The sequence below is a fragment of the Ovis aries genome, chromosome 26 (assembly GCF_016772045.2).
Source record: "Ovis aries strain OAR_USU_Benz2616 breed Rambouillet chromosome 26, ARS-UI_Ramb_v3.0, whole genome shotgun sequence".
In the NCBI taxonomy this organism is placed as follows: Eukaryota; Metazoa; Chordata; class Mammalia; order Artiodactyla; family Bovidae; genus Ovis; species Ovis aries.
In genome coordinates this window covers 43,988,050-44,006,637 of record NC_056079.1, presented here as the reverse complement: position 1 = coordinate 44,006,637, position 18,588 = coordinate 43,988,050, and the positions used below count along the sequence as shown (strand labels likewise).

At 42.6% G+C, this 18,588-nt stretch overlaps 1 long non-coding RNA gene across 1 annotated transcript in view; it reads left to right on the top strand.

Annotated features, from left to right (window-relative positions):
* LOC105605292 (uncharacterized) overlaps positions 1-18,588 on the top strand; it is a 95,634-nt gene that overhangs the window by 6,299 nt on the left and 70,747 nt on the right. Inside the window, exon 3 of the long non-coding RNA XR_003587113.3 lies at positions 3,512-3,599. This is a non-coding gene — a long non-coding RNA (uncharacterized LOC105605292). The remainder of the gene's footprint in view (positions 1-3,511; positions 3,600-18,588) is intronic.

The window sequence follows — 18,588 nt, the reverse complement described above, 5'->3', positions numbered from 1 at the left end:
AAATCTCCTTGTTGCTTGAGCATGATTATTATCTGAAGATCATGACTCTTAGTCCCTTTTCCTCTTCTGTGGGCCTTGACATACAAACAGACTTCCCGGTTCTGAGGGACTTTGTTTAATGATATTAGCAAATGAGTACTAGCACATAAGATAATTTATCATCAATGCTTTCCAAAGAAGGAGTCATCAAAGGGAAGAAAATTGAACTATAAACTTATACATGTTCATCTCCAAGAGCAAGGTAAACTTTTGACATCCAAAAACCATCCAAAGCCACCCGGAACGTGTTTTCTTTACTCCTTAGAGATCACAGCTTAACAATCAATCTACTGCTGGCAAGACTGAATGCTTCTGGTGAAACTGTTTACCTCAGATTTGGGTTTGAACCCATGCAGCAGGACATGAACCCAGCCAAAACCCAGTTTGGAACTTGAACCCAAGAGGCTAGGACTAGAAACCAGCCAAAGCCATGCTTGGGACTTGAATGCATGGTCTTTTAATTAGAATCACTCACCCAGTGTCTGGACTTACTGAGGCTCAGGAGAACAATGGAGAAATAACTGCAGAAAGAATGAAGGAATGGATCCAAAGCAAAAATAACACCCAGTTGTGGATGTGACTGGTGATGGAAGTAAAATTTGATGCTATAAAGAACAATATTGCATAGGAACCTGGAATGTCAGGTCCACGAATCAAGGTAAATTGGAAGTGGTCAAACAGAAGATGGCAAGAGTGAACATCCACATTTGAGGAACCAGGGAACTAAAATGGACTAGAATGAGTGAATTTAATTCAGATGATCATTATATCTACTACTGTGGGCAAGAATCCCTTAGAAGAAATGAAGTAGCCATCATAGTCAACAAAAGAGTCCGAAATGCAGTACTTGGATGCAGTCTCTAAAACGAAAGAAAAATGTCTGTTCATTTCCAAGGCAAACCATTCAATATCATGGTAATCCAAGTCTATGCCCTGACCAGTAATGCTGAAAAAGCTGAAGTTGAACAGTTCTATGAAGTCCTACAAGACCTTCTAGAACTAACACCTGCCTAAGTTGCCCTTTTCATTGCAGGGGACTGGGATGTAAAAGTAGGAGGTCAAGAGATACCTGGAGTAACAGGCAAGTTTGGCCTTGGAGTACAAAATGAAGCAGCGCAAAGGCTAGAGTTTTACCAAGAGAACACACTGGTCATAGCAAACACCCTCTTCCAACAACAGGAAAGAAGACTTTGTACATGGACATCACCAGATGGTCAGTACCAAAATCAGATTGATTATATTCTTTGCACCCAAAGATGGAGAAGCTCTATACAGCCAGCAAAAAAAAGACCAGGAGATGACTGTGGCTCAGATCATGAACACCTAATTGCAAAATTCAAATTGAAATTGAAGAAAGTAGGGAAAACCACTAGACCATTTAGGTATGACCTAAATCAAGTCCCTAACGTTTATACAGTGGAAGTGAGAAATAGATTTAAGGGACTAGATCTGATAGACAAAATGCCTGATGAACTATGGATGGAGGTTCGTGACACTGTACAGGAGACAGGGATCAAGACCATCCAAAAGAAAAAGAAATGCAAAAAGCAAAATGGCTGTCTGAGGAGGCCTTACAAATAGTTGTGGAAAGAAGAGAGGTGAAAAGCAAAGGAGAAAAGGAAAGGTACACCCATTTGGAGGCAGAGTTCCAAAGAATAGCAAGGAGAGATAAGAAAGCCTTCCTCAGCGATCAGTGCAAAGAAATAGAGGAAAACAACAGAATGTTAAAGCCTAGAGATCTCTTCAAGAAAATTAGAGATACCAAGGGAATGTTTCATGCAAAGATGGGCTCGATTAAGGACAGAAATGGTATGGACCTAAGAGAGGCAGAAGATATTAAGAGGAGGTGACAAGAATACACAGAAGAACTGTACAAAAAAGATCTTCATGACCCAGATAATCACAATGGTGTGACCACTCACCTAGAGCCAGACATCCTGGAATGTGAAGTCATGTGGGCCTTAGGAACCATCACTACAAACAAAGCTAGTGGACGTGATGGAATTCTAGCTGAGCTATTTCAGATCCTAAAAGGTGATGCTGTGAAAGTGCTACACTCAGTATGCCAGCAAACTTGGAAAATTCAGCAGTGGTCACAGGACTAGAAAAAGTCAGTTTTCATTCCAGTCCGAAAGAAAGTCAATACTAAGGAATGTTCAAAGTACTACACAATTGCACTCATCTCACACACTAGCAAAGTAGTTCTCAAAATTCTCCAAGCAAGGTTACAACAGTACGTGAACCCTGAACTTCCAGATATTCAAGCTGGGTTTAGAAAAGGCAGAGGAACCAGAGATCAGATTGCCAACATCCACTTGATCATCAAAAACTCGAGAGTTCCAGAAAAACATCGACTGTGCTTTATTGACTATATCAACGCCTTTGACTGTGTGGATCACAACAAACTGGAAAATACTTCTAGAGATGGGAATACCAGACCACCTGACCTGTCTCCTGAAAAATCTGTATGCAGGTTAAGAAGCAACACTTAGAACTGGACATGGGGAAACAGACTGCTTCCAATTCAGGAAAGGAGTACGTCAAGGCTGTATATTTTCACCCTGCTTATTTAATTTACATGCAGAGTACATCATGTGAAATACTGGGCTGGATGAAGCACAAGCTGGAATCAAGATTACCAGGAGAAATATCAATAACCTGAGATATGCAAATGATACCACCATATGGCAGAAAGCAATGATGAACTAAAGAGCCTCTTGATGAAAGTGAAAGAGGAGAGTGAAAATGCTGGCTGAAAGCTCAACAGTCAGAAAACTAAGATCATGGCATCCGGTCCCAACACTTCATGGCAAATAGGTGGGGAAACAATGGAAACAGTGAGAGACTTTATTTTTTGGGGCTCCAAAATCACTGCAGATGGTGACTGCAGCCATGAAATTGAGACACTTGCTCCTTGGAAGAAAAGCTATGACCAACCTAGACAGCATATTAAAAAGCAGAGACATCACATTGGTGACAAAGGTCCATATAGTCAAAACTATGGTTTTTCCAGTAGTCATGTATGGATGTGAGAATTGGCCTATAAAAAAGCTGAGCACTGAAGAACTGATGCTTTTGAACTGTGGGGTTGGAGAAGACTCTTGAGAGTCCCTTGGACTGAAAGGAGATCCAACCAGTCCATCCTAAAGGAGATCAGTCCTGAATATTCATTTGAAGGACTGATGCTGAAGCTGAAACTCCAATACTTTGTCCAGCTGATGCGAAGAACTGACTCATTTGAAAAGACCCTGATGCGGGGAAAGATTGAAGGCAAGAGGAAAAGGGAACGACAAGGGATGAGATGGTTGGATGGATCACCAACTGGATGGACGTGAGTTTGAATAAGCCCCAGGAGTTGCTGATGGACAGAGAAGCCTGGTGTGCTGCCACCCTTGGGGTCTCAAAGAGTTGGACACTACTGATCAACTGAATTGACTGACTGAGGTTCATGTTTTTTTGTGTCTCATTGCAGAAAGAATTCACTGAGAGACTAAGTGGTTGGCAAGAAGTAGATTTTATTCAGCGAGAAACACTCCGCAGAGTGTGGGCCATCACCAAGGGTGAGTGTGGCCTGGAAATATAATGTGGTTATCTTCTATGGGCTGAGTAATTCCCCTGGCTAATGAGTAGGAGGATTATTCCAGCAATTTTGGGACGGGGCAGAGATTTCCAGGTGTTGGGCTACCTCCCACTTTTTGGCCTTTCGCAGCTTGGGGACTGTCGTGGCACCTCTGGTTGTGTCATTTAGCTTGTCGATGTGCTGGTGTATTACAGGGAGCTTGTACTGAGGATCAAGGTCTAGTCAAGTTGACTTCTCTGCCATCTTGGACTCATTCGATTCTAATCAGTTGTGTTGTGCCTTCAGGCTCTGTCTTTCTTTCAAAGTTGTGCCCCGCCCCCTTCCCTCCTGTTTCACTGGTACCAAGCATAGTTATGTAAAAATAACCTACACAGTTTCTCTGGAATAGCACTGTGTCTTGTCTTATAACCCCTGCCATTTTCTATTTCCCTTGGAACAGATTTGAATTGTTGGTTGAAGCAGTGCCTCCTGAATTGCAGTTCTTAAGATCCCTGATAAACTCTTCTTATTTGTAGCTTTCTGCATTTCTTGGTAGACACATCCATCTTCACCACTAGCTTGGACAGCAATGTAAAATAGTTGCTGCTTATCCTTGAGGCTTAAGTATTTTCTATGCAAAACGAACAATGTAATATCAATATCACAAAGTTTTGGTGATTAAATATACAGTATTTTACATGGCAATTTTTGGATGAGAAATAGATAAATTTTATATCATCATTACAGTGAAATTTTATATTCTGATACAGTGCTTTAAAACTCACAAGCTCATCTCTGGATTCAGTTTTCAGGCAAGTCACATTTTCTTTATCGTTTCTCAATCTGATGCATCTGCCTGCATAAATCATATATAAAGTTGATAAAAGCAAAGAGCACAGCCTTAGGAAAATCCAACAGGTCGGCAGCTATTTATAATTTGACAATTTATGAGAAAAAAATCTCCATTACATAAATAATTCCCTCGCATTTCTTTTGCTTATACACCATTATTTCTACAAGTTTGTCACAAAGAAAATGCGGATTGATTTGTCTTCTTGGGGGGCGGGCACAATGGGTAAATGTGAGCGTAATAATTTGCCTCAGTCTTTTTTGCTGAGAAGGTGATACTAGTCTTTTATTTTATAAAGATATACCTGAATTCAGCCAAAGGCTAATAATCCACAGGGAGATAGAAAACTCTAGGAGTAATTTAGCCTTGAGCTGTTTCTGTGTTTGCCAGTGATCAATTGGCTGGTTCCACTGGAGTCACTGTCTTTGAATGGAAATATGAACTGTCTTTGGATGTTATTCAGGCCTTTATCCTCTCTCATCAGCATAAGAGAAAGAGCAGTTGAATGGCTCCAGGGCATGCTTTCCAGCTGTGTACAGACAGAGTCCTCCAGGTACTGAGGGTCAAGAAACCCGTGTTCTAATCACAGTCCCCACTAGACATTCTTGTGCCAGTCACTGACAGAATATTCTGAAACTCATTTGCAAGTTAAGGAGCCTATGTCTATTATAAGGGGCTTCCCTGGTGGCTCAGAGGTTAAAGCATCTGCCTGCAATGCGGGAGACCTGGGTTCGATCCCTGGGTCCGGAAGATTCCCTGGAGAAGGAAATGGCAACCCACTCCAGTATTCTTGCCTGGAGAATGGGGCCTGGTGGGCTACAGTCCATGGGTCGCAAAGAGTCGGACACAGCTGAGTGACTTTTGGTGCTGGTGGTGGTGTCTATTATAAAATCATGTATAAATGATTCTAAAATCATTATAACTTGCAAATAATAAAATCAAAATCATTTCTAAAATAAGGTGATGAGCTATGTGCTTGAATGTGTTTTATCAACATGGCTAACATTATAGGAGTTTTTGCTGAAAAAAAATGGCAACCCACTCCAGTACTCCCGCCTGGAAAATCCCATGGACGGAGGAGCCTGGTAGGCTGCAGTCCATGGGGTTGCTAAGAGTCGGGCACGACTGAGCGACTTCACTTTCACTTTTCACTTTCATGCATTGGAGAAGGAAATGGCAACCCACTCCAGTGTTCTTGCCTGGAGAATCCCAGGGACAGAGGAGCCTAGTGGGCTGCCATCTATGGGGTCGCACAGAGTCAGACACGACTGAAGCGACTTAGCAGCAGCAGCTGAAAAAAAGAACGAGTCAAACACCAAAAAACTAAAGCTAATCCCAAAAACCAGACATCTCAAGTTAAAGATCTTAATATTTTCTATGTATGGGAAAATGCAAGAGTCTGAGACATTGAAATGATTCCTTTGATAAGCATCTTAATTATCTAGAACCAGTATCCTATTTTTCTCCATCCTGAATCCCCCTCAGGGCACAGTGTCAGGGGCAGGTGGCAGTTACAGTGGCTCATGTCTTGATGGCAGGCAACATTTTTATTTGCTAAAATGGCAGGCAAAGTTTGTTTTTTTTTTGGTCCACATCAGAATACCTTTCCTGTGTGGTTTCAGAATCGAGTTGGCCAAGAAAGCAACTCATTTAAGATTGGAAGGTAGAAATGAAGATAGGCCATTACTCTCTGAAGGAACTTGGCAATCAGATCCTGGGACCACAGACCAGAAGTGTCCCATGAACAACAGTTGTCTTTCTTCTCCTCACAATCTGAGTAAGTCTTGTCACCGTAATTGCTGGTCCTGTCAGCCAGCACTGACCCATTGCCCACCAGGCACAAGCCCAGAGAGACCCCAGCGTCCTCAGAAGAGGCAGTTACCACAGTCCTCCAACTACTTCTTCCTTCACGGCCCAGTGGGATGTCCAGATACTTTCCTTCTTGAATTTTCCTGCAAACTCTGACTTGTCCATGTGTTCCAGCATTTCAGACTGAAATCAAGCAAGACATTGTGGGGCTCCTAGATATGGAATTCACTCTCTGTCCTACATTTCTTGTTTCTGAGGAAACAGGCTGCAGCCTTCATGACCTTCCCTGAGTTACAAAGGGCAAGTTCGAACCGTTGCTGATCAAGGAAGGAAGACGGTGCAAAGACAAAGGAAGAGCATCCAAAAAACAATAGTGCAGCCTTGAGGCAGGCTCCCCGTTCTCCCTAAGGGATGCAGACGGCAAGACCTCCGGGCTGTATTGTTGTTGTTATTCAACTGCTAAGACCTGTACAATATTTTGTGACCCCATGAACTGCAGAACTCCAGGTTTCTCTGTCCTCTTGTATCTCCCAGAGTCTGTTCAAATTCATGTCAGTTGAGTTGCTGATGCCACCTGACCATCTCATCCTCTGTCACCATTTCTCCTCCTGCCCTTCAATCTTCCCCAGCATCAAGGTCTTTTCCAGTGAGTTGGCTCTTCACATCAGGCGACCAAAGTATTGGAGCTTCAACTTTAGCATCAGTCCTTTCAATGAAGGCAGGGTTGGATTCCTTTAGGATTGACTGGCTTGACAACCTTGCAGTCCATGGGACTCTCAACATATTTTCCAGCACCACAGTACATCAGCATCAATTCTTCACCACTCAGCTTTCTTTATGGTCCAAATCTCTGGTCTGTACACTACTGCTGGAAAAATCCCAGCTTTGACTATATGGGCCTTTTTCAGCAGAATGATGTTTCTGCTTTTTAATATACTATCTAGGCTTGGCATAACCTTCCTTCCAAGGAGCAAGCATTTTTTTTTATTTATTGTGCAGGCACTGTCCACACTGATTTTGGACCCCAACAAAATAAAATCTGTCCTTGCTTCCAATTTTTTCCCTTCTATTTGCCATGAAGTGATGGGACCCAATGCCATGATCTTAGATTTTTGAATGTTGAGTTTCAAACTAGCTTTTTCACGCTCCTCTTTCACTCTCATTAAGAAGCTCTTTAGTTCCTCTTTGCCTTCTGTATTAGGGGGTAGGATCTGCATATGTAAGGTTGTTGAAATTTCTCCTGACAATCTTGATTTCAGCTTGTGATTCACCCATTCCTGCATTTCAAATGATCTACTCTGTATATAAGTTAAATAAGCAGGGGAACAATATGCAGCCTTGTCATATGCCTTTCCCAATTTTGAACCAGTCAATTCTCTGGTTCTGTTTCTTCCTGACCTGCACGCAGGTTTCTCAGGAGGCAGGTAAGGTGGTCTGATACTCATCACTTTAAGAATTTTCCACAGTTTGTTGTGATCTACACAGTCAAAGGCTTTACCATAGTCTATGAAACAGAAACAGATTTTTTTGGAACTTCCTTGCTTTGTCCATGATCCAAAGAACGTTGGCAATTTGATCTCTGTTTCCTTTGCCTCTTTGAAACCTAGCTTGTACATCTGGGAGTTGTTAGTTCAAGTACTGAAGCTAACTTGAAGGATGTTGAGCATTACCTTGCTAGCATAAGAAATGAGCACAATTGTACTTTAGTTTGAACAATCTTTGGCATTGATTTTCTTTGAGATAGGAATGAAAACTGACCTTTTCCAGTCCTGTGGCCATTGCTGAGTTTTCCAAATTTGCTGGTATATTGAGTGTAGCACTTTCACAGCATCATCTTTTATGATTTGAAATAGCTCAGCTGGAATACCATCACATCCACTAGCTTTATTTGTAGTAATACTTCCTAATGCCCACTTGATTTCACATTCCAGGATTTCTGGCTCTAGGTGTGTGACCACACCGTTAAAAAGTTTTTGTATAGTTCTTCTGTATGTACTTGCCACCTCTTCTTAATTTCTCCTGCCTCTGTTAGATCCTTACCATTTCTGTCCTTTATCCTGCCTATTCTTGCATGAAATGTTCCCTTCATGTCTCCAGTTCTCTTGAAGATACCTCTTGTCTTTCCCATTCTATCCTTTTCCTCTACCTCCTTGCATTGTTCATTTTAAAAAGGCCTCCTTGCTTCTCCTTGCTATTCTCTGGAGCCCTGCATTCATTGGGGTATATTTTTCTATTTCTCCCTTGACTTGCATGTATATTCTCTCCTTGGCTATTTGTAAAACCTCCTGAGACAACCATTTGCTTTATTGAATTTCTTTCTCTTTGAGATGGTTTTGGTCACTGATTCCCGTACAATGTTACAAACAGGGGTCCGTAGTTCTTCAGGCACTCTATCTATCCGGTCTAATCCCTTGAATCTATTTGTCAGCTCCACTGTATAATCATAAGGGATTTGATTTAGGTCATACCTGAATGACCTAGTGGTTTTCCCTACTTTCTTCAATTTAAGGCTGAATTCTGCAATAAGGAGCTCATGATCTGAGCCACAGTCAGCTCCAGGTCTTGTTTCTGCTGACTGGATGGAACAGACAGATTGCGATCATTCTGCCATTTGTGAGGCCCCACCCAAGTACTGCAGTTAGGACTCTTGCTAACTGTGAAGGCGGGTCCGTCTCTTATACAGGCAGGTCCGTCTCTTATAAAGGCTGGTCCGTTTCTTATCTCGTTCACAGTAGTAGATACAATGGCTATCTGAATTAAATTCACCTATTCCGATCCATTTTAGTTCACTGATTTCTAAGATGCTGACGTTCAGTCTTGCCATCTCCTGCTTGATCATGTGCATGTTACCTTGATTCGTGGACCTAACATTCAAGGTTCCTATGAAGTAATGTTCTTTACAGAATTGGACTTAATTTCGCCACCAGACATATCCACAACTGAGCATCATTTCTGCTTTGGCCCAGACACTTCATTCTTTCTGGAGCTATCTGTTATTCGCACCATGCTCTAACCAACTGAGCTAACCTGCCAGCTGGCTTACTGGAGCTATTTGCAGCTGCCTTCTGCTCTTCCCCAGTAGCATATTGGGCCTTCTGACCTGGGAGGCTCTTCTTCCAGTACCATATCTTTCTGTCTTTCTATACTGTTCATGGGATTCTCGAGGTAAGAATATTGGAGTGGTTTGCCATTTCCTCCTTCAGTGGACCATGTTTCGTCAGAACTGTCCACTATGACCTGCCCATTTTGCGTGGCCCTGCACAGAATGGCTCATAACTTCATTGAGTTATGCAGTTCCTTTCATCAAGGCAAGGCTGTGATCCATGGAGGGGATCTTAACAGACATCAAACCCACAACAAATGGGGGGGGGCGGTTAGTACTTGAGGAACCATTCCTCATCCCAGAGTTTAAGTCATGGTTTGATGACCTCAAGAATCAGAGGAGCTCCCCAGGATCATATGAGGCCAGATTACAGCACACACCCTGATCCTTAGCAGGAAGCCTGCTCTTGCACATTGCTATAAAACGCCTCACCAAATCCTCCCAAGCTGGGACACCCAGTGTCTGAGGGCATGAACTGCTGTGTCCCTCTTTGCCTTGAAAAGCAATAAAGCTGTTCTTTGCTACTCCACCCGAAACTCTGTCTGAGATTCAGTTTGGCACTGGTGCACAAAGGTCACATCCTTGGCATTAAGACTGAAATGTTCACTCTTTTCTGAATTTCCACTTCCTCCTTGTAGACCTTCCTTTCTTCATCCGCTCCCGTATTTGTGTAAGATCTGATTCCTGTTATGTGTACCATGTTCCCATAGTACTTATAAGTGGCTCCATTCTTCTGACAGAAACTGGGTGGTATAGACCGAACTTCATAAAATCCCTTTTAATTAAGACATGAAATGGTTCTATAATTTCTTTCATAGATTCAACCATTAACCTAAGAGTGATGATTAAAGTTTTCATTTAACCCTCTCAACAAGTCTATGAAGTAGGTATTATTAATAGGCTCACTTTGCAGATGAAAGAACACATTTTAAGAATATTATCTAACTCAATTCACACAGCTTGTTGTGATCATAATTCAAATCTCATGTATCTCACTGCAGAATGTGAGTCCTCAGGGTGCACAGACATCTACGGACCCACAGTTGTGAATCAGATGATCTGTGAACACTTGGAAAGTGTATTTGCATCAAACAGCTTTCTAGGTAAAAACAGGCTGTTTTCAAAATGTTTATAAAGAATCCTGTAACCACAAGCATTAAAGTTAATGCTTGAAAATCTACTGGCCATGTGTAACTGTTTAAATCTAAATTAAGTTTAAATTAAAGATTTAAAATTCAGTTTCTTAATTGCACTGATCGCATTTCAGGTAATCAGTAAACACATGTGGCTACCATATTGGACAGTACAGATAAAACTTCCTGTGATGATGAAAATATTTTCCACTAGACAGTGCTACTTCAGAGGATAGTCAACATTTTAAAGAATTGCAAAAGGAGAATTACTCTCTACATATTAAGGGAGCCAACCTTTTTTTTTTTTCCACCATTCCCCTACTCTCCCTCAACTATCCCCAGAACACAAAACCTCCATTCAAGTAAAGCATTAAATTTAGAACATTAAATTCACCGAACAGCTTAGGAGAAGCGCCATATTTTCCTTTATAAAGGTCAGTGGCTTTTGTACAGCATGATTGCATACAGAGTTGAAAAACAGATCCAATTCACCTACAGAGCCACATAAATATTTTAGGATGGTGTTTTATAAACTGTAAACTTTATTATAGGCTCTGGTTGCAGAGCAGGTGAAGTCTATATATCATCAAGCCCCACCACTCACGTCACTGCTTTAGTAGCCTGCCTCTGCACTCGCGTCGTATACTACCCCAGCAGACTGGATTAACAGCTCTCTTGGGCTCTCCTACCTTCCAGGAGAAATACTGATTGAACCAGAAGCAAATTCCTCCTCCTTTGACTTATGTGCATAAGAGAAAAACCTAGGATTTACCAACAGCACAATAGACTACAAACAGAAAACCAATTGCCCTCTTCTGGGAAAGCGCTAAAGAGTCTATCATCCTTTCAGGCCAGGTAGGTTTTGAATGGCGAACATAGACCTTTACAGCTGCAGCACACTTCTCTGCATTTTAAGGAGAAACACAATAGCATCCCCAATTAGGAACTAATTAGAAAAATAAATAGTGGATCTAGAGTTTGGCAGCTATCCCTCATAACCTGAAAGTGGGCAAGACACTTCAGAGTCTCCTTTGTAAAGAACGGCTGGTGTGGTACCAACATCAGTTCTGACAAAAGGGAAAGTATAGTCAATTGCCTTCTTAGGAGCTGACTCCCTCAAAAAACAATGTAAGTGTAATTTGGGGGTCTGATGTTTTCTAGTAAGCTATTTTTTACAACCAGGGTCTAAAAGTACTTGGATGCTTGTGAAATTTATGAAAAGTTTTATATTTTAAACTTTAATTAAAATATAAACTTATTGTATATATTTTTAGGAGTACCTTTCTCTTTAGAAATATCTTACCAGTTATAAAGATACACTTTCTTTGCAGAACTGATTTGCAGTTGAAAGATGGTGGTGGTGATTTAGTCGCTAAATCACATCCGACTCCTTGCAACCCCATGGACTGTAGCCCACCAGGCTCCTCTGTCCATGGGATTTTCCAGGCAAGAATACTGGAATGGGTTGCCATTTCCTTCTCCAGGGGAGCTCCTGACCCAGGGGTTGAATTTGAGCAATCTGCATGGGCAGGAGGATTCTTTACCCCTGAGCCACCTGGGAATTCCAGTTGAGGGATGCTTTCAAAGAATTAGATTTTCTCTGTTCAAGTTAAGTGTTTCTCAAGTTGTGTTGGGAGGATCCTTTAGGACATACATTTAAAGATTCTTAAGAATTTCTGTCTTTAAAAAGGTTTCTTCTGTACTTAGGTCTGAGAAAATTTGCTTAGCTGGGAATTCATTAAGATGTGTTCTGATATAAAGTCTATTTTCTGAAAGAAAATTAATTTAACCTTTATTTTATATTAGAGTCTAGTTGATTTACAATGTCGTGTTAGTTTCCCGTGTACAGCAGAGTGATTGCTATATCTATATATTTATCTATATACACACACATTCTTTTTTCCGATTCTTTTCCCATATAAGTTATTGCAAGATTTTGAATAGTTCCCTGTGCTGTACAGTAGGTCCTTGTTGGTTATCTATTTTATATATAGTAATGTGGAGAAAGGGATGTCAGAGGATACGATAGTTAGAGAGCATCACTGACTCAGTGGACATGAATCTGAGCAAACTCTGGGAGACAGTGGAGGACAGTGGAGCCTGGTGTGCTGCAGTCCATGAGATCGCAAAGAGCTAGACACTACTTAGTAACTGAACAACGGCAACAACAACAGCTGTGCACATGTCAGTCCCAAACTCCTAATTTATCTGCCCCCGATCTCATTTGGAGTGACCTGGAATGTACTATTTGTTGGCCTCAATAACTCTACACTGCAAATTAGGACAGTAAAACCTTTGTCACTAGTCAAAGGATGTATAAAGTCTTACGGAATCATGGCATAAGGCAAGTCAGGACTCAGCCTATAGCGAGGAGGGAATGAGCTGCTTCCTGGAAGCAGTCAAGCACTGTGCCCGCGACAGCAGACCTTCGGATAAACGGTGGCTCCCCGTTGACCCTCCCCCTTTGGCAGCCTGTAATTCACCTGGCACATCTCCAGGGTGGTTCCCTCTCCCAGTCCACAGAAGTGAGGGCCTTCTGTCAAGCCACTTGCCTGTGTTTACATCTACATGTTAAGGGCTAGATATAGTTCGATCTTAATATAAGGGTTCAAGACTTCATTCTTGCCTCACAGATTATTTGGAAGAGCAGTGTGCTGTTCAATCCCTGGTCAAGGAACTAAGATCTCACGTGCAATGCAGCCAAATGAATAAATAAATAATATAGTCCAAGCTTTTTTCTGTATCATTTCCTTTCTGTTTAAGAATTCCCTTTCGTTATTCATTAGGGGTGAGATTGCTAACAATGTGTCTTCTTAGTTTTACATTATCTGAGGATATCCTTATTTTCCTTCATTCCTGAGATATATTTTCACCAAATGCAGAACTCACAGGTGACGGTGCTTTTCTTTCAGTACTTTAGAAATATGTTAGCCTACTTCTTTGCGGCCTCCATGGCTTCAGATAAGAATTGATATTCCTCTACAAGTGACGGGTTGTTATTTTTCTCTAGCTGCTTTCAAAACTTTTATTATAAATTTTAATAACCTTAATTACAGTGCAAGTTGGCTTGTATTTCTTTGGATTATCATGTTTGAGGTTCACTCATTTTCCTAAATCTGTCAGTTTACATACCTTATGCCAAATTTAGACTTACTGCCATTATTTCTTGGGAAACACTATGATACACCCTCTCTCCTTCTGAGATATCCAAACATGAGAAAAATGAATGCTTTTGTTGCTTCAAGATCCTCGAGGTCCTACTCATTTATATTTCCAGTTGCTCTGTTGTTCAGATTGGATAAATTCTATCACCTGTCCTCAAGTTCACTGATTCTATCTTCTATCACCTTTATCTAACATATTTTTATTATGGTTATTGATTACCTATGTCAGTCCTATAATTTCTATTTGGTTCTTTTTTTATAACTTCTATTTATTTTATGAGATTTTTTCTGTTTTTCATTCATTTTGAAAGAATCAGTAATTTATTGTTGAAGCAATTTATAATGTCCTTAAAATCCTTGTCAGATAATTCTAACCCTGGTGTGCTTAGGCACTTAGTCGCTCAGTTGGGTCAGACTCTGTGACTCCATGGACTATAGCCCGCCAGCCTCTTTTCTCCATGGGATTTCCCAGACAAGAACCCTGGAGTGGGTTGCCATTTCCTTCTCCAACTCTAACCCAAATTCACATTAATGTTAGCATCTGTTGATTGCATTTTTCTTGTTCATATAGTGATTTTCCTGGTTCTGGATATGTGAGTTTTGAATGTATCCTGGTCATTTTTGGATATTGCATCACGAGACTTCGGCACCTATTTAGTCTTCTTTTTTAGTAGGTGGCCATCTTACTGATGTGTAGTGCAGGTGCCAGAGGAATGAGAATGTCTATCTCTCTACTGGGTCCCGCCAGCATCACTCCAGCAAAAGTGGAGCAGTTGCTCTCACAGTCTCTCTGAAGAATGGTGGTGTGCGACTTCACCTCTCTGATCAGCCCCCGGACAGCTTCCTAGTGAAAGCAGGGCACCTCAGATTACCTCACTCTGCCTCACTGATGCCTTATTGATGTTGGATAGTGTTATGTCTCAACTCCCCATCCGGCCCCAGAGACACCAGAAGAAGGGAGCAGAAGGGCTGGCTAGGCCTTGTTAATACTGCTTCCTTAAGAATCCTTGCTCCTGAGTGAGTGTGGGGATTCAGCCACCCACTGGACCTTGCTGACACAGCATGCATGCTAACTCACTTCAGTGGTGTCTGACTCTGTGCAGCCTTATGGACTATAACCCTATGCAATCCCATGGCAGGTCCATGGGATTCTCCTCTGTCCATGGGATTCTCCAGGTGAGAACACTGGGTTGCCGTGCCCTGCTCCGGAGGGTCTCCCCAACCCAGGGATAGAAATGCTGTCTCTTATGTCTCCTGCATTGGAAGCCAGGTTCTCTACCATTAGCACCGCCTGGGAAGCAGAGATGGTGGAGTGAGGACTAGTCCTGAATTTCCTCACCATGTTTTGGTGCCAGATGGGAATGGATGCTGGTGACTGGTGAAACCTGCTGGTGACTAGCCCTGCCTTATCCCACCTGGTTAGGTCTGCTGACTCAGGGTGAAGGCTCAGTCAGCTATGTGACTCTACTGATACTGTCCTGATGCGAGAACCAGAACACAGCCTTTTTCAGCCAGACAGGAAGTGAAAGGTCTGAGCATTGTCAGCGGTGCCCGGGTGGGGAACCAGTCAGCACCTCCTGGTTCTGTCCGACAGGAACTGGATGTCTCTACCCCCCAGTCCTGCAGGGTGGGCAGGGGGGAACCAGAGCCTGCCACCGGCTTCCACACTTCCATGCAGAGGTTGGGGAGTGAAAGCCAAATCTCAGCTGGGTCTGCTGAGACTTCAGGGGCCATAGTGGTGGTGAGTTTTTTTCAATTCATATTTTGGATAGAGTAGGGTGAGACATTGGTTTTAAAAATAAAGAACAGACTTTCCATGGAGATTTTTTCATCTGTACCACTTTTGAGATAAAGGCTTCTGCAGAACGTTGCTCAAAATGTTTGTGAGGAAGGGAAACCTCAGACCTCAACATCATGTTGGTCTTCAGGTCCCACCACCCCTAGTCCATCTACTGACTTCTTTCCAACTTTCAGAGTCTTCTTAGGCTTGCTTGCTGAATTATGCCCCCTAATTTTAGATATAAGAAGGATGACCTTAGAAAAATAAGGCTAGTCCATTTTAACAGGACTTTAGAGCAGGCAATGTCTGTTTGTTCCTCTTATTATTTTTATTTACTTGGTTGTACCACGCAGCTTGTGGGATCTTAATTCCTCTGCTAGAGATGGTACTCATATTCTTTTGCAAAGTTGGTCAGCTTTCATACAAAGTAACCTCAGTTCAGTTCAGTTCAGTCGCTCAGTCATGTCCGACTCTATGTGACCCCATGAATTGCAGCACGCCAGGCCTCCCTGTCCATCACCAACTCCCGGAGTTCACTCAGATTCACATCCATCCAGTCCGTGATGCCATCCAGCCATCTCATCCTCTGCCATCCCCTTCTTCTCCTGCCCCCAATCCCTCCCAGCATCAGAGTCTTTTCCAATGAGTTAACTCTTCGCATGAGGTGGCCAAAGTACTGGAGTTTCAGCTACAGCATCATTCCTTCCAAAAGAAATCCCAGGGCTGATCTCCTTCAGAATGGACTGGTTGGATCTCCTTGCAGTCCAACGGACTCTCAAGAGTCTTCTCCAACACCACAGTTCAAAAGAATCAATTCTTCAGTGCTCAGCCTTCTTCACAGTCCAACTCTCACATCCATACATGACCACAGGAAAAACCATAGCCTTGACTGGACGGACCTTAGTCGGCAAAGTAATGTCTCTGCTTTTCCTTATGCTATCTAGGTTGGTCATAACTTTTCTTCCAAGGACTAAGCCTCTTTTAATTTCATGGCTGCAATCACCATCTGCAGTGATTTTGGAGCCCAAACAAATAAAGTCTGACACTGTTTCCACTGTTTCCCCATCTATTTCCCACGAAGTGATGGGACCAGATGCCATGATCTTCATTTTCTGAATGTTGAGCTTTAAGCCAACTTTTTTGCCCTCCTCTTTTTCATCAAGAGGCTTTTTAGTTCCTCTTCACTTTCTGCCATAAGAGTGGTGTCATCTGCATATCTGAGGTTATTGATATTTCTCCCAGCAATCTTGATTTCCAGCTTGTGCTTCTTCCATCCCAGCGTTTCTCATGATGTATTCTGCATAGAAGTTAAATAAGCAGGGTGACAATATACAGCCTTGACGCACTCCTTTTCCTATTTGGAACCAGTCTGTTTCTCCATGTCCAGTTCTAAATGTTGCTTCCTGACCTGCATATAGGTTTCTCAAGAGGCAGGTCAGGTGGTCTGTATTCCCATCTCTTTCAGAATTTTCCGCATTTTATTGTGATCCACACAGTCAAGGGCTTTGGCATAGTCAATAAAGCAGAAATAGATATTTTTCTGGAACTCTCTTGCTTTTTCCATGATCCAGCGGATGTTGGCAATTTGATCTCTGGTTCCTCTGTCTTTCCTAAAACCAGCTTGAACATTAAGAATTTCACGGTTCACGTATTGCTGAAGCCTGGCTTGGAGAATTTTGAGCATTACTTTACAAGTGTGTGAGATGAGTGCAATTGTGCAGTAATTTGAGCATTCTTTGGCATTGCCTTTCTTTGGGATTGGAATGAAAACGGACCTTTTCCAGTCCTGTGGCCACTGCTGAGTTTTCCAAATTTGCTGGCATATTGAGTGCAGCACTTTCACAGCATCATGTTTCAGGATTTGAAATAGCTCAACTGGGATTCCATCACCTCCACTAACTTTGTTTGTAGTGTGCTTTCTAAGGCCCACTTGACTTCACATTCCAGGATCTGGCTCTAGGTGAGTGATCACACCATCGTGATTATCTTGTTCATGAAAATCTTTTTTGTACAGTTCTTCTGTGTATTCTTGCCACCTCTTCTTGATATCTTCTGCTTCTGTTAGAACCTAGAGTAGCTCAAAGTAACCTAGTGTAGCTGAAAGATTGCACCAATGTGCCAAGTCTCAAGAAGGGTAACCAGCAGAAATTGATACTTCTTCCAATATCTTCATTAGAGGGAGTTCTCTATTTAGCTGCCCAGTTCCCCAAATTTCCATCCTTTTCAAGCGGAGCTCTCCTTTATCTAGCTAGGTGCTTTGACATCAGGACAGAACCAGGAGAGCTTGATCCATAGTGTGGCGACTGTGGGGCACTCACAGTGGACGGCTGTAGGGGTCAAGAGGTGGCTCGCGCTTCATTTGTCACGCGTGTCTGCTTTCATTTTCAGAAGCTCTCCCGCTTTCCTTCTGGCGTTTCTTGTGAGAGCGGAGTCGGCGAGCTCCCTTAGTGAGCATTAAAAGGCTGTGCAGGCGCACTCGAGCAGGGAGACACGCAGCAAAAGGCAGGCAATGACAAGAAGAGGTAGACCTGCCAGGGGAGGAGAGTCCAGGTTGTGAGCGAGGAGCCCCTGCCTGTGACACTCGGGCGTCTGTCTAGCAGCGGAAGGAAGCTATTCTTTGTTTCTCCGTCTTTTCCCAGATGCTGTAAAAACAAACAAAATGATATGGTGGTTGTCTTTTCTTTCTAAAGAGGGATTTCTTCTCTGACTGTGAGAGACTGTGTTTACAAAACTCAAGAAAGAACAAGAAGGATTTCCCTGGTAGTCCAGTGGCCAAGACTCCACACTGCCAATGCAGGAGGCGCAGCTTGGGTCCTTGGTCAGGGAACTGGATCCCACGTGTGTGCATGCAAAGTCACTTCACTCTTTGTGAAGCTATGGACTCTTCCAGGCTTCTGTCCATGGGATTCTGCAGGCGAGAATACTAGAATGGGTTGCCATACCCTCCTCCAGGGGATCTTGCCAACTCAGAGGTCAAACCTGTGTCCCCTGCATTGGCAGGTGCGTTCTTTACCACTGTGCCCCAACATTCTGGGGAAGCCCTAACGCGCTGCTACTAAGACTCGCCACAGCCAAATAAATAAATAAGCAAATAATGAACCGAGAGAGAGGGAAAGAAGAAGATATCCATCCCAGGATAAACTGGAGCTCC